The sequence below is a fragment of the Sus scrofa genome, chromosome 4, assembly GCF_054392235.1.
Source record: "Sus scrofa isolate SSC_HxYL_T2T_F1_AM1 chromosome 4, Sscrofa_HxYL_maternal_Yorkshire_Landrace_v2.0, whole genome shotgun sequence".
NCBI classification, from domain to species: domain Eukaryota; kingdom Metazoa; phylum Chordata; class Mammalia; order Artiodactyla; family Suidae; genus Sus; species Sus scrofa.
Window position 1 is genome coordinate 64,398,781 of NC_139386.1, and position 13,702 is coordinate 64,412,482.

At 33.8% G+C, this 13,702-nt stretch overlaps 1 long non-coding RNA gene across 1 annotated transcript in view; it reads right to left on the minus strand.

Moving 5' to 3' along the window:
• Window positions 1–13,702, minus strand: part of LOC102160555 (uncharacterized) — a 105,831-nt gene that overhangs the window by 22,978 nt on the left and 69,151 nt on the right. The window contains exon 2 of the long non-coding RNA XR_302933.4: window positions 8,002–8,109. This is a non-coding gene — a long non-coding RNA (uncharacterized LOC102160555). The remainder of the gene's footprint in view (window positions 1–8,001; window positions 8,110–13,702) is intronic.

Below are 13,702 nucleotides of genomic sequence, written 5' to 3' on the forward strand. Positions count from 1 at the left end.
CACTTATAATTACTTTAGAAAATTATTTCTAATCTTTTGTCATAGTATATTAAAAGGTTATCTCAAAGGCTTTAAATATATTTGGTTTATTAGGTTATTTTAAAACATATTACAAATAAATAATTGCTGGGTTTGTTTTTTTCTTTTGTTTTGTTTTGTGGTTTGTTTGTTTTTTAGTGGTCATGGAGTTTACTTCCCCAACTATCCTAGCACTAAAATAAATCATATGACTACTAAGAATGCTGTTTGAGGGAGGAACTGCCTATAATCTGCTAAGTAATGTAAGAATTAAGGAAAGACTTCCTGGGAAAGAACAGTCTATTCTCCATGTTGGACAGTTGATAGAGTTTCTTGAGGACCTTTAATTTATGTGATTTTACAAATAAACTCAGAAATAGACTCAAAGAGTTATAGGTATACCTTCTCATTTATTCATTTAACAAATACCTAATCATCATCTACTATATGCAAGAGACTATATTAGATTATATTTATATTTGGAAGAAGTTAATTTGAGATTAAGTAAGTTTTTTTTCAAAGAAAATTAAATCACGTGGTTATTCATGACTAAATAATGCTAATATGTATGAATTTGGGCCAGTAGGTAATAAAATAGTTCTTGGCATAAGCCAATTATTGACGCTTTTAATGAAGCTAAAACATTATTTTGCTAGTTTATTTAGAATCAATGCAACATTATATTTTAACTTTAAATTTTTATTCAATAAAATTACATCAATTTTATCCTTATCATGACTTTGAGAGTTAAGCAACTAACCAGGTTTGGTAAACTGAGTTAATAAAAGAAACATGGTTTGAAACTTAATTATTTTTAGAATGGCTACAGTTTATCAAGAAGAATTAATATCTTTTCAATCAGAATCCTATTGTCACAGATCCTTTTTCCTTTTTCCAAAGAAAAGAGCCCATCCTAATAAACATCTCTTACAGAAACCAGAATGCCATCTACTGGCAGCCTCCAAAATGTTGTAAACTTTTAAACAAAACAATTTATGCTTAATCAATTTAAAAAGATATATATTTTAATAAAGAAATATCTAGCTTTTGAAATAACTACTATGTTAACATGTTCACATATTTAAAAGTTGAGGTATTTTCTAAATACACATTGCCTTATATTACTTTCATGGGAAATATAAATGATGTAATTACCCAATAGCTAATATCCCAATGTTCTAACTTGGAGGAGTAAAATTGCCTTAAATAAAAAAAAGTATTCAGAGTTTAAAAATATTGTTTAATATTTCTAGATATCATTAAGTCACTGATTTACTTCTTAATTTAATATTTGGTTCCAAAGTATATTGAATATTGATAGAAATTGTACCTAGCATAGATATGAGAATTTTATTGAAAACTGATTTTGTGATAAAAGGCTCCAATGAATGCACAATGAAATTTTTAGTTAGTTATGTAATTAAGTGACTTAAGAAACCTTTTGAGGAAAGACTTTAAAATGTATAATTACCAAATATATAACAATTCTTTTTAAATAGTTAAAATTAGTATTGAACTTATACCTATAACATCATACATACACATATATATATGTAGATGTGTGTGTCTATATATAGATGTATACATACATCTATATATAGACACACACATACACACACATTTGGAATATAGACATTCCAGATGTTTCATTATATTGATTCTACAATAAAAGGAAGTAATGAACATGGAAAATCAACTTTTGATTCTGATTCACCAATAAGCTCCTTCAAAAATCATCTATGCATGTTTTAATGATTTACTACATATTCTTATAATTTTATTCTTTCATGTATAATTTTATACACTTATAAAATTTAATTCCAAGAGAACAATTCATACAAAGATTATGAAAGCTTTGAGAATGGATGCATAGCATAATTTGTCTCATAGAGCAACTAATTCGCTTACATTTTGTAGGGGTCTTGTTTCCTCAGTCTGTCAGTAGGAGGCTTTCTGGGGGAAGTCTAAAGGCAGCGATGCCATCCTATGAATGTGCATAATTCATGCATAAGAATATATTTCAGGGAATCTTGAAATCTTGTCATGTCTTTTTCAGTTAAAGTAGGAGAAGAGTACTTAAAAAGTAAGCCCTATCAGTCCAGAAAGGCATTTTTAAAAGGCCATTATAAAAGAAGTTCTCAGAACTCTGGCTCCAACAAAGATATAAAGGTTAAAATTTGCCTAGGCAGCCCTATTCTATGATTATCTTATTTTAAATGCAGATTGTCAGCAACTTTGAACCACGCATGTTCACGATAAAGTTGAGAGAAATGAAAAGATACGATCAGAAGAACAAGAGCATTTCTTGCACAGAAATTCAAGAGAGAGCACAAAATATTATAAAAAAAAGCTTTAAAATTGTGATCATCCAAATGCAAAGAAAAGAGGATAGTATTAATTTATTTTACAGTTGTTTATGTAGTACTATCTGGTGTACTGTTTTTTGCTTAAATATAATAATTTATAGAAAATACATTTGTTGTGACATACTCAGATTTTGAATGATCCATATAAAACTATTCCTTACAAAGGTTTAGTATCTTTGAAAAATGTAAGAGATGTTAAACATTAATCGATTAAAAAGTGAAATTAAAATGGTATGTGATTAACATGCATACAACAGATATATGTGTTATCTCTTATTGCTTAAATAAAGAAATTATAAAGCAATAGGACTGTCTTGTCCTTGTAAAAGTGCACTAGTTTATACCACAGAACAATTTTTTTAAATGAATTAAAATGTTACATATCATCTGCTCTTCTTTTTGTCCTGAAAAAAAATTTCAGATAGCCAACTGTTTTGAAATAAATTTCCCTGCAGTTGCTATAGTGATGATAATAAAATTCTTGCTTCTATGTGTGTAATAGAGGTTCCTAGCAGAACACTTGAAAAGGTAAGCTAATCAAAACGAAGACATTGTTAGTTCTCATCTTCAAGGCAGCCTTCTTGAATTCAGTTCACAATTACAGGACTCACCCATTGTGGACAATTTTATTATATGTATATTATTATAATCTTTTTCAATATTGCCCTAAAAAGTATACAGCAGAGATGAACCTTCTTTTTTATTATAATTTAAAGCCATTGGACAAAGGATATTTAAGTTAATTCTGGATAACTTTTTTTGTGAGAAAATCAATGATCGAAGCAAAGATACTGCTGTATTAGCAATTTTTGTCCATTAAAAATCTTTATATTTTAAACAATACAATGATTGTACATTATTTTGCTTCAATGGTACACATGTTCAAGTCTCATTTTATCTCAGTGTTGATGCAAACTGAAGAGCTTATAGCGGAGTTACTTGTCAAACTGGATGAATCATCAAAGACATGTCATAGATAAAGCAGTATTATTTTTACATCTACCACAGTGATGTAAAAAAGTAATAGTATTTACCTTAAAACATTTGGGAAATTTAGATAGCTTTAAATATTGTTGGTTCAGAGAGAAATTATGCAAAGCAGCTCATACAAATATAAAAGGCATTTTACATCATTTTGATAAAGAAGCAGAAATGTTTATTCTGACTCTCAGAATCTAAATGCTTAGTTAAAAATAACCATCACAGTTCAAGTGTTTTACTGAAATACCACACTTTGTAATCACATTTATATTGTAAAGAAGCACAGCACTTGTGAGCTAGTAGAACCTATGGTTATTTTACTTCGTAAGCATGCTTAGCCTTTTATATTTTCATTAGCTCCTAAAAACAACTTTTTTGCTTGTGAATAAGTTATATTATCAATAGCGTATATTAGTTTTGTATTTCTGCGTAACAAATTATCACAAATTTTGTACCTAAAATAATACTGGTATATTAATGAGTCCAGGCACAGCATGATGGGCTCAAGATTTCTGGTCCTGGTCAGAATTCACCCATTCTAAGTCTGAAATCAAGGCATCAGCCAAACTGAGTCTTCCTCTGGAGGTTATTGGAAGAATTCAATTCCTTGTTATGGAAGTATGTGTTTCACTGGGAGCTATTATTTGGGGGCCCGCTCTGTTGGTAGAAGATGACTGCCATTGTCTTATGGCCCCTCTACCTTTTCTTCAAAGCCAGCAATGGAGAATACCTCTCATGTGGAATACCTCTTATTATCTGAATTTCTGAGTCTAGAAAAAGCCTCGTACTTTTAAGGGTTCAGCTGATTGGGTCAGGCTTATCCTAAATAATCTCCCTTTGTTAAAGTCTACTGTGACAAATAAATTCACCAAATTTGGGGAGTGAAAAAAAAAACCCTAATATTCACAGTCCTAGGGATCATATAGGATGCTTATATCAGAAGGTGGATATCATGGGGTCATCTTAGAATTCTTCTATCACATGATACAAATGCATTTGGTTATTTCATGAGACAGGTGTCTCAGACACAAGATAGAGTGTGTGTAATAAAGTACTACCTAAGAAATTTATTTTAAAAATTAAAGTGTAATTTCTTTCCAAGATAGAAAATGAGTGTTCAGATTACAGAATTATTGGTTTTCATATAGCATTCTATAGAGGGTGCAAGGTAATTGAAGCCTTCTCTTCCCTTTCAAAATTGCCAATAATAGAAGAGCACAATCATAACCTCAAATCAAATAACACTGAAAGGTAACTCAGGTAGTTTATAGAATACTCTGGTCAAGAATCTAATTCACCTCAGTTTTCCTATCATTTTTTTCTTTACTCGTATTAGTAGACATTTGGGTAAGATATAAAAATGCAAACAGGCAAAAAAGAGACCTGAATATGAAATCAATTTTTTTCATTACTAAATTAGAATTTAGTATGTGTATGTGTAATCAGTGTATCAGTTTGGGAACCACACAACATGAATTTGATTTCACACTATCACTTATTAGCTTTGTGATCTTAAGCTAATACACCCCTCAATCTTCAACTTTGTTAATTGTAAAATGGAAATAATAATGGTATGTCACAATTTTTGTGAACAAAATCAGGACAAAGCATATAGCCTAATTCTTCATGAAATCAAGTGCTCAATAAAAGGCGGTTTTTATCATTATTGTTGTTATCATTACCCAAGAATTTATGTAAGATGTCTAAGGAATAACAAAAATTACTAATATAATTATTATAGAAGTATAGGGTAGACATTATAATTGATGCAATATAAAGAGAATTTTAATGTAATCTTTTATGATATAGATATTATTATTTCCATTGTGCAGCTAAGGAAACCAATTAGGATTGTTATAAGACATACTCGAAGTCCAGAACTGGTTAGTAGCAGAGTGAAGATTCCAACTCTGGGCTATGCTTGCAGCCATTCCTCTCTGCTACACACCTCCCCTAAAAGTAAAAGGATCCCAGTGACTTCAGTTACCTAACCTGCCCTCGTAAGCAGATGGCTGCTTACATACTGATATTCAGGGAAACTAAAAAATGTCCCTGTCAGTTCAAACAGTTATCAGAGTCCATTACCTAAAAAGACATCTCCTATATTCTGGGACACACAGAAGCTGTGTTGATCTAAGACAGTGGAAAACTGAGAAAACCAAAGGTAATCTTGATCAACTATACCACAATGATAAAGGCCAATCCTGGCTGGATTTTCTTCCACATTCTTTCTCAATGAACTAAATATGTGAGTACGAGCTAAAGAGCTATATCTATAGATATTTATGAAAATTCAAGTGCCCTTTCTATTAATGTGAGTGAACACCTAAACTGAGACAATTTAATCATTTACACAAAAGTCTTATTACATTTACGGGTAATTTCAAGCCATGTAAAAAACCATCTAAGTCATCTTAGTGACAAAAGCAATTGTATGCCAATTTCTGGTTATGAAGTTAATAATTTATTTTACTATGGGCATTTTAAACCAGAAGTTGATATTTAAAACAGGTATTTTCCAATACAAGGTAAGTTTATAGGCCAGAGATCTGAAGCCATAACCTGACCAGTGACATGTGGGTCATGAGTAAACGTATGATCTGCCACAGAGACTCAATTAACCATCCATCAATGTAATTGCATAATACATCAGAAGAGGTAGTCTCCACCACTGAGGGTCAACATCCCATATTAAATTTAAGAGGAAAAATCATCACTTTGCTATAATTTATTTGGCTATACCACAGAAAATATTTTAAAACAATACATTTGATATTATATTTATATGTTTTCCTCCAGAATAAATTTTTGACAAACTGAGTTTGGGGCTGCTCCTAAAGAAATGATTCTTGCTTTATAATAAGTTTGTAGGTGAAAAGCACAATTACAAGATAAGTATGGCACTTTAATCAATTCTAATCACATTAATGTTGATATAAAGAAAGTATATCACTTACACATTATGTAAATTATATATAACGTTAACACATTACAAACTTCTAAGAGCCTGGCTGAATTAATTTACACAGCTTTCTAGACCTTGGATCTATGGAACACTACACATGGCAAAATAATGACAATACTCTATATAAGTATTTTTTTTTCATGTGTGTGTGGGAATTGACCTAGGCTCAAAGTACGATAGTGAAAAACTTGAAATTATGAGCAAATACGTGTTGTGCTGGTTTTATATTTCATAATTAAGATGACTTACTAAATCAGGAAATGTTAGTTTCCTACCTGATATCCTTCTCCTTCATTAAGGTTCAGAACCTGAGGTATGATTTTATATCATTAACCTTACATGAATTTACCCACAAGCCTTAGCACAGAGAGAAAAAAACAAAACAAAACAAAACAAAGACAAAAAACTAGAGAGAAAGTAAGGGGGATATTTTAGTCAATGAACATACAGGTGCAAATTGCCAGAGCCCATTCCTACATGATTCTTGATAGTGGGAAAAAAATCCATGCCACTAGATTTATTTTTCCACTTTTCTTAGATTTTCTCTTCCTCTGGTATGATTCAGTTTTTTTTTTTTTCTGACCTACAATTGTCTGATATAAAAATCTTGCCAGATTTCTGGTTTTGTCTATTTTCTCCCAAACTGACTCATTATTTTAGAATAAAGTATAATAGTATTGAACACAAGAAGAAGGAAATAGTAAATATCAACCTTCTAAGAAAATAAAAGCTGTATATGGTTAACTATTAGTTGTGTTAGGTAATAGTTTAAAAAAAAAAAGAAGAGGAGGCCAAAAAGGAGATAGGAATAAGGCTTCAAAAGCAGTTTTTGCTACAGAAACTAAACTACAATAGTTATCAACACTGATGAGGATGGTGAAGTTGTCTGGAAAAGAAACCAGGCACTCCATTACTAAAATTAACTTGCAAAGCCAACATCAACACAGACACTAGTTACTCTGTTGGATCCGAATAAGAACTATTTCCTATTTATTAAATTCATTTCTCTAATCCTTTAGATCTTCATTATGAAAAACCCTACATGGACTACTGATAATTCTTTAGTGTTAAGTACATGCCCTTTACCACTTTTTCCACATATAGAGATTTAATCTAAGAATAAAATCCTTCAGGACTTTAATGCTCCTACAGAAACAAACACCTTCTACCACAACTTCACATCTTTAACAGAAAGTCATGAGCACTGTTAAGATTATTCTTGCCTACCAGAATCTCAGCCACACGATATATCCTACCATCCAAGAAAACTACCTATAACAGTGTCGTCACACAAAAGAGAGCCAGTATGTTGAGGGCCAATGCCAAAGCCATTCAAAAATGTTTAACTGGTAAAGTTCTTTTTTTTTTTTTTTTTGGTCTTTTTGCTATTTCTTGGACCGCTCCTTTGGCATATGGAGGTTCCCAGGCTAGGGGTCGAATCGGAGCTGTAGCCACCGGCCTACACCAGAGCCACAGCAACACGGGATCCGAGCCGCATCTGCAACCTACACCACAGCTCACGGCAACGCCGGATCGTTAACCCACTGAGCAAGGGCAGGGACCGAACCCACAACCTCATGGCTCCTAGTCGGATTCGTTAACCACTGCGCCACGACAGGAACTCCTAACTGGTAAATTTTTACTCAAAAACTATACACTGAAACTACTTACTTTTACTTATGGATGGGCTTGTAGGCAAACTTGCTTCATGTCGCCACAATGAAGAAACTGAATTCTTGTAAAATAGCTCTATCTGATGTTACTTCATATTTTCATTCACTAAAAAGAGTGAGAGAAAAGAAAAAGAAAGGAAAATGATTTATACAAATTTCCATAATAAAACAAAATATCTCTGTTGTAATAAAACCCCTCACACTTCATTTTGAACAAATGATCCCACTTCTTTTTGAGTGAATGCATGAAGAGCATAGAAGTTAATTTTTGCAATCCTTTTATGCTACTTCCAAATGTATTTATCCTTTCACCCAATTTTTATTCCTTTCTACCTTGCTTTAGGGGACAATGACTTTTAACATGATGCATGATATTCTTCTCGGGATTTAGAGGCAGGTGAGATCAGAATCACCAGAACTGTTATAGAACTGCACATAATCACTGTGGAGAGACTGATGTTTCAGGTCCCAATCAAGTTACTATGTGAGAATAACTGCCATGGAGAGCTTCTGCCCCACATGAAATTATGCTACTTTATGTTCAATATCATTAGTCATTAGAAAAATGCAAATTAAATCCAAAATGAGTTACATAATATAATGACTACCAAATTAAAATTAAAACTGACAATTCTAGGTGTGGACAAGGACATGGAGCATCTTGAGCTGTTATACATTGCTGGTGAAAATGCAAACTGATACAATCACTCTGGAAAACACTTTGATGGTTTTATATTTATAAAAAATCTGTGTATGCATGTATAAAGCAGCCTTATTTGTAACAGCACAAAACTGGAAGCAACCTAAATGTCTCTCAAGTGAGGAAGAGAAAAACAAAATGTGGTGCATTGACATTAAAGGAGTATTACCAGCAATGAAAAGGAATTGACTATCGAAACTTCCAACCATGTGAATGAATCCCAAATACATTAGGGTAGATGAAAAAAGTGAGTAGAAGCTAAAAATTCTACCCTTCCTCTTAAAGGACATTCTAGAAATGACAAAACTGTAAGAATGGATAACAAATTATTGGTTGCCAAGGGTTAAGAGAGAAAGGAGGACTTAAATACAGGGAGTAGCACATGGAAGAGAGTGACAGAACTATACTGTATCTTAACTTCAGTAGTGGGTATGAGTATATGCATTTATCAAAACTTGTAGATTTATCAAAACTTGTAGAATTGACCCAATAGTATGAATTTTAATGTATGTAAATTTAAAAATCTGAATAACATATATTTAGCAAATTGTAATTTTAAACAACTAATGGGCTCTGCAGTGGGAAAACTATGACTTTCTTCTCTGAAGCAATAGAGCACTTGGGCTCAGATAATATAATGTAATGATTGGGCTCAGATAATATAATGTAATGATTGATCAAAATTCTTGGAAGCGGCAGTTCTTGAGGGACATAGGCTTGGTCAGAGAAAGTACAAAATGAGCATGGAACATCTTATTGTGACATAAATTTTAAAAGTGCTAAAAGAATTATGAAACATGCCAAAAAGAAGTCAGCTTGAAGAGGTTCCCACTTTCAAATATGGGATGATTTGAACATTAACATAACATTAACAGTATTGATGGAGTATAACCCATTGAATAAAATAGGAATTCATAAGGCCAACTCGTGTAAATATGTGTATATATTTGTAAATGTTTTATATATACAAATATGAACATATGGAGAAAGAGAGAAAAAAGTTTTTCCTACAATAGGATGCTAATTAATGCATTTAGTAGGAATTATGGAATTAGAATTAGAAAATAATTGTTTGGCAAATGTCACAGTGGACATCAATAGATGATAAGACCGTTGGGTTAAGCTTTTTTTTGTTTGTTTTTTTTAATGAATGGAATATTTACATAGTTTCAAAGAACCTGCCCACAAAATACTGATTAATTACAAAGGGGTAAAAATAGTAACTTTACACTGGAGAAACTAAGTAAACAGCACATTAATTGAATGGTTAAAATTAACATAACAATTGGGAGTTTCTGCCATGGCACAGTGGGTTAGGAATCTGAGTGCAGGGGCTTAGTCACTACAGAGGCACAGATCTGATCCCTACCCCAATTCAGTGGGTTAAAGGATCCAGCATTGCTGCAGCTGTGACATAGGTCTCAGCTTCAGCACAGTTCGCAGCTACAGCTCAGATTTGATCACTGGCCTAGGAACTTCCATATGCCATGGGAGTAGCCATAAAATTTAAACATTTTAAAGTTAATGTAAAGATTAATGGTACATATCAAAATCATATCCCACCTGATAAACTGCAATAGAAGTGACACAAAATCACCTCCATAATGTTCCTGCCAAAGTTCATAACATGAATTTAATCATGAGGGAACATTAGATCAACCCAAATTGAAGGATATTATGCAAAATAACTGGTCTGTAATATTTAAACATGTCAAGGTTATAAAAGCTAGTAAAAGACTAACCATTCCAGACTGAAGAAGATTGAAAAGACATGACAACTAAAATCAATATGTGATCCTTGATCAGATCCTTTTGCTATAAAAGAAATTATTGAAATAATTGGCAAAAAAAGGAATGAGTCACTATATGGTACAGTCATGTGTCAATGTTTAGTTCTCAATGTTGATGATTATATTGTGGTTATGTTGGAGAATTCATTACAGGAATTTCCCACTTGAACACTTGAGAGTAATAAAATGTCATGTCAGCAACTTACTCTCAATAGGCTTTTTTTTTTAAAAAAAGGTAGTCTCAGTAGTTTTGCAAAAAACACGAGCTTTCAAGATAGCCTTTGTTGATTATTGGTTGTGTCAATCTATGGGACTCTGATAAACTATGTAAAATGTCTTTCAGGACTGACAGTAGGTGAATAATAAAAGTATTTTTCTAGTAGGTACCTTATTTTATGGTTTTATGGGTTGTCTAATGGGTATTACCTCTCTTACACTTCCAAGTTGCGCATGATTATGAACAGAAAGCATTCCTTCTCATCATTTGACACTGTAGAAACAATCAGAGAATTCTTAGGAAAAGAGGTTGAAGGTATGCCGCATGGTGATGGGGGATCAACTAGGATGTTACAAAAAACTGTGCTGACCTGGTTTCCATAGCGATGGCTGGAAAGAATCAGGTGAGATGGAATGTCAGAAGTGGTATAAATGAAGTGATCAACCTGGCACCATTCAGATTGTTCATGCCCTTTGTTATAGCTGGTTACTAATCTACTCTGTGGAGCCTAATTTTTGTGAGTGAGGGGTGGTAGAGTGTCAGTTCATCACAGGGTCAGTTCAGATGCTGGTCAAATACAATCTCCACAAATAAGTAATACAGAATCATTAGTGGAAAAACTACAGTGGCCAGAGCTACTGGAGATATTTTTAGATGCTTATTCTTAACTACAGTAGGTTTTATCCTTGATCTGAAACCCAGTCTAGACTTCAGCTCTACTATTGAGCCTTGCCACACAGCATCCTTATGACACAGAAATACTAATAACACCACTGAATTTACTTGACAATATAGCCCATGGAAAACAAAGACTGCACCCTAACCTAGGCTCTATATGAAACTGGGAGCTTTCTGTATGCAAGAGAAGTATAAATTGCCTTCAAAATGCATAAAATTCCCCCAAACACTGGAACTCTTTATGGCAGTTGTAAATTGCTAAAGAAATTGTGGCGGGGGGAGGAGGGGAGGGGATGTATCAGGATGGATACCTCCTATCTTCAAACTCAAAATACTCACTTGTTTTTTTCTTAAGGCTTAGTATTCCACCCCCTCACATGCCTTGTGGTTTACTAGGGCACCAAACATCTTTTCCAATCCTTGCTCACCAGGTACAACTGAAATAATATTATCAATACTGTGAACCAGTATGACGGCATGGCATCTGCAGAATGTCAAGATAATTCTGTTTATCAGAGTCTTTGCAGAACTGGTCACTACATTAATGGATGGAATAAAAGGCAGATAAGTCCAACGGGTTCTGAAGTGATGCATAAATGTGTCCAAAATAAGCCAGTAGCAAATAACAGAATCTGGAGAACAGAGCATTTGACATTTTTTTTTACTGCTGTCATAAAAAATTAGTACAAAACCTAGTGGCTTAAAACAACCTCTGTTTATTATCTCACATGCTCCTTTTGTAGGGCATAATTTTGCTCCCTCAAAGTGCTTCTACCCAGCTTCAGCTCAGCCATCTTGGCCCTGTACCCATACCCAGAGTTTTCTTTCTTTTCATAACAATTGGCCTATATTTGCCACTGAGTAGCCTACTCAAGTTTCTTCTTTCTCATAGAATAGGTTTTTTCTTTTTGTCTTAGAACTTTTAACCCAAGCTAGCAGTGGTTCACCCAAAACAATTTTCTTGAAACCTTTTGATTTAGGGTGCTGTGGACAACATCTTTAAGATTCTAAGAAGCCTTTTCATCTAGCTTTCTGAGACACAACTTTCAATCTTTCTGAGGCTTCAGAAAGTGCCTTTCACTCTCACTCTATGCTTGAGGTTTATTATGAGATCGTGTGTTACTAGCAGCATCCAGAATATGATCTTATCTGAATTAGTTTCTAATTTTTAGGTTTTTGACAGGAAACCCCGAGGACAGGAAATAATTTTCTTTTTCAACACAGAAAGTCATATCTCCTTTACATTTCCTCTAATCATGCTTAAGTATTGAACAATTATTTCTTAAGTTCATCTAACTTCTCACATTTTTTACATTAGGAAGCAAAATGTATCCAGGTGGCCTTTCCAGTATTTTTTTCTAGAAATCTTATCAGAACTACTAATACTTTTTTCATATTACTGCAGTTGACATTCTCACTAATTGTTCTGCAGTACCAATTTTTTTTTTTTTTTTTTTTTTGTCTTTTGTCTTTTGTTGTTGTTGTTGCTATTTCTTGGGCCGCTCCCGCGGCATATGGAGGTTCCCAGGCTAGGGGTCGAATCGGAGCTGTAGCCACCGGCCTACGCCAGAGCCACAGCAACACGGGATCCGAGCCGCGTCTGCAACCTACACCACAGCTCACGGCAACACCGGACCGTTAACCCACTAAGCAAGGGCAGGGACCAAACCCGCAACCTCATGGTTCCTAGTCGGATTCGTTAACCACTGCGCCACGACGGGAACTCCTGCAGTACCAATTTTGAATCCTCTTTACTTCAGCCTCTAATAGCAATTTCCTCTATGTCCTTCAGGTCCACCTGCTATCTGGTCCCCAAATACATGCCATGTATTTTACTATTTTGTTATGTAGCACCCTAATCCGGTGTACCAATTTCTGTTGCAGTTATCTGTTGCTGTATAAGAAACCACCTTAAAATCTAATGGCTTAAAACAATAAGTATTTATCTGTTTGTAATTCTATAATATTGACTGGGATTTATTGGAACAGTTTGTTAGTGTTCCCCACTGTAACTGCTAGGGCTGGATGACTATAAGTGCTTCTTCTCCACACATTTGGTGTCTGAAGTGGAATAGGTAGAACAACTGGAGCCAGGCTGAACACTTCTCTCTCTCTTTCTTTCTCTTTCTCCATATGGCTTTTCCATGAATTCCTCAAGGCATAGCAACTGGGTTCCAAAAAGGATTACTCCGAAGACAAGGAGTCAAGGAAGACAAGTCTTAGTGTACAAGTGCTTACTGAACTTCCACTTGCATTATGCTTCCAATGTTCCAGCAGCCAAAGCTGATCAAATCTAGGTGCATGGTCAAGTTTG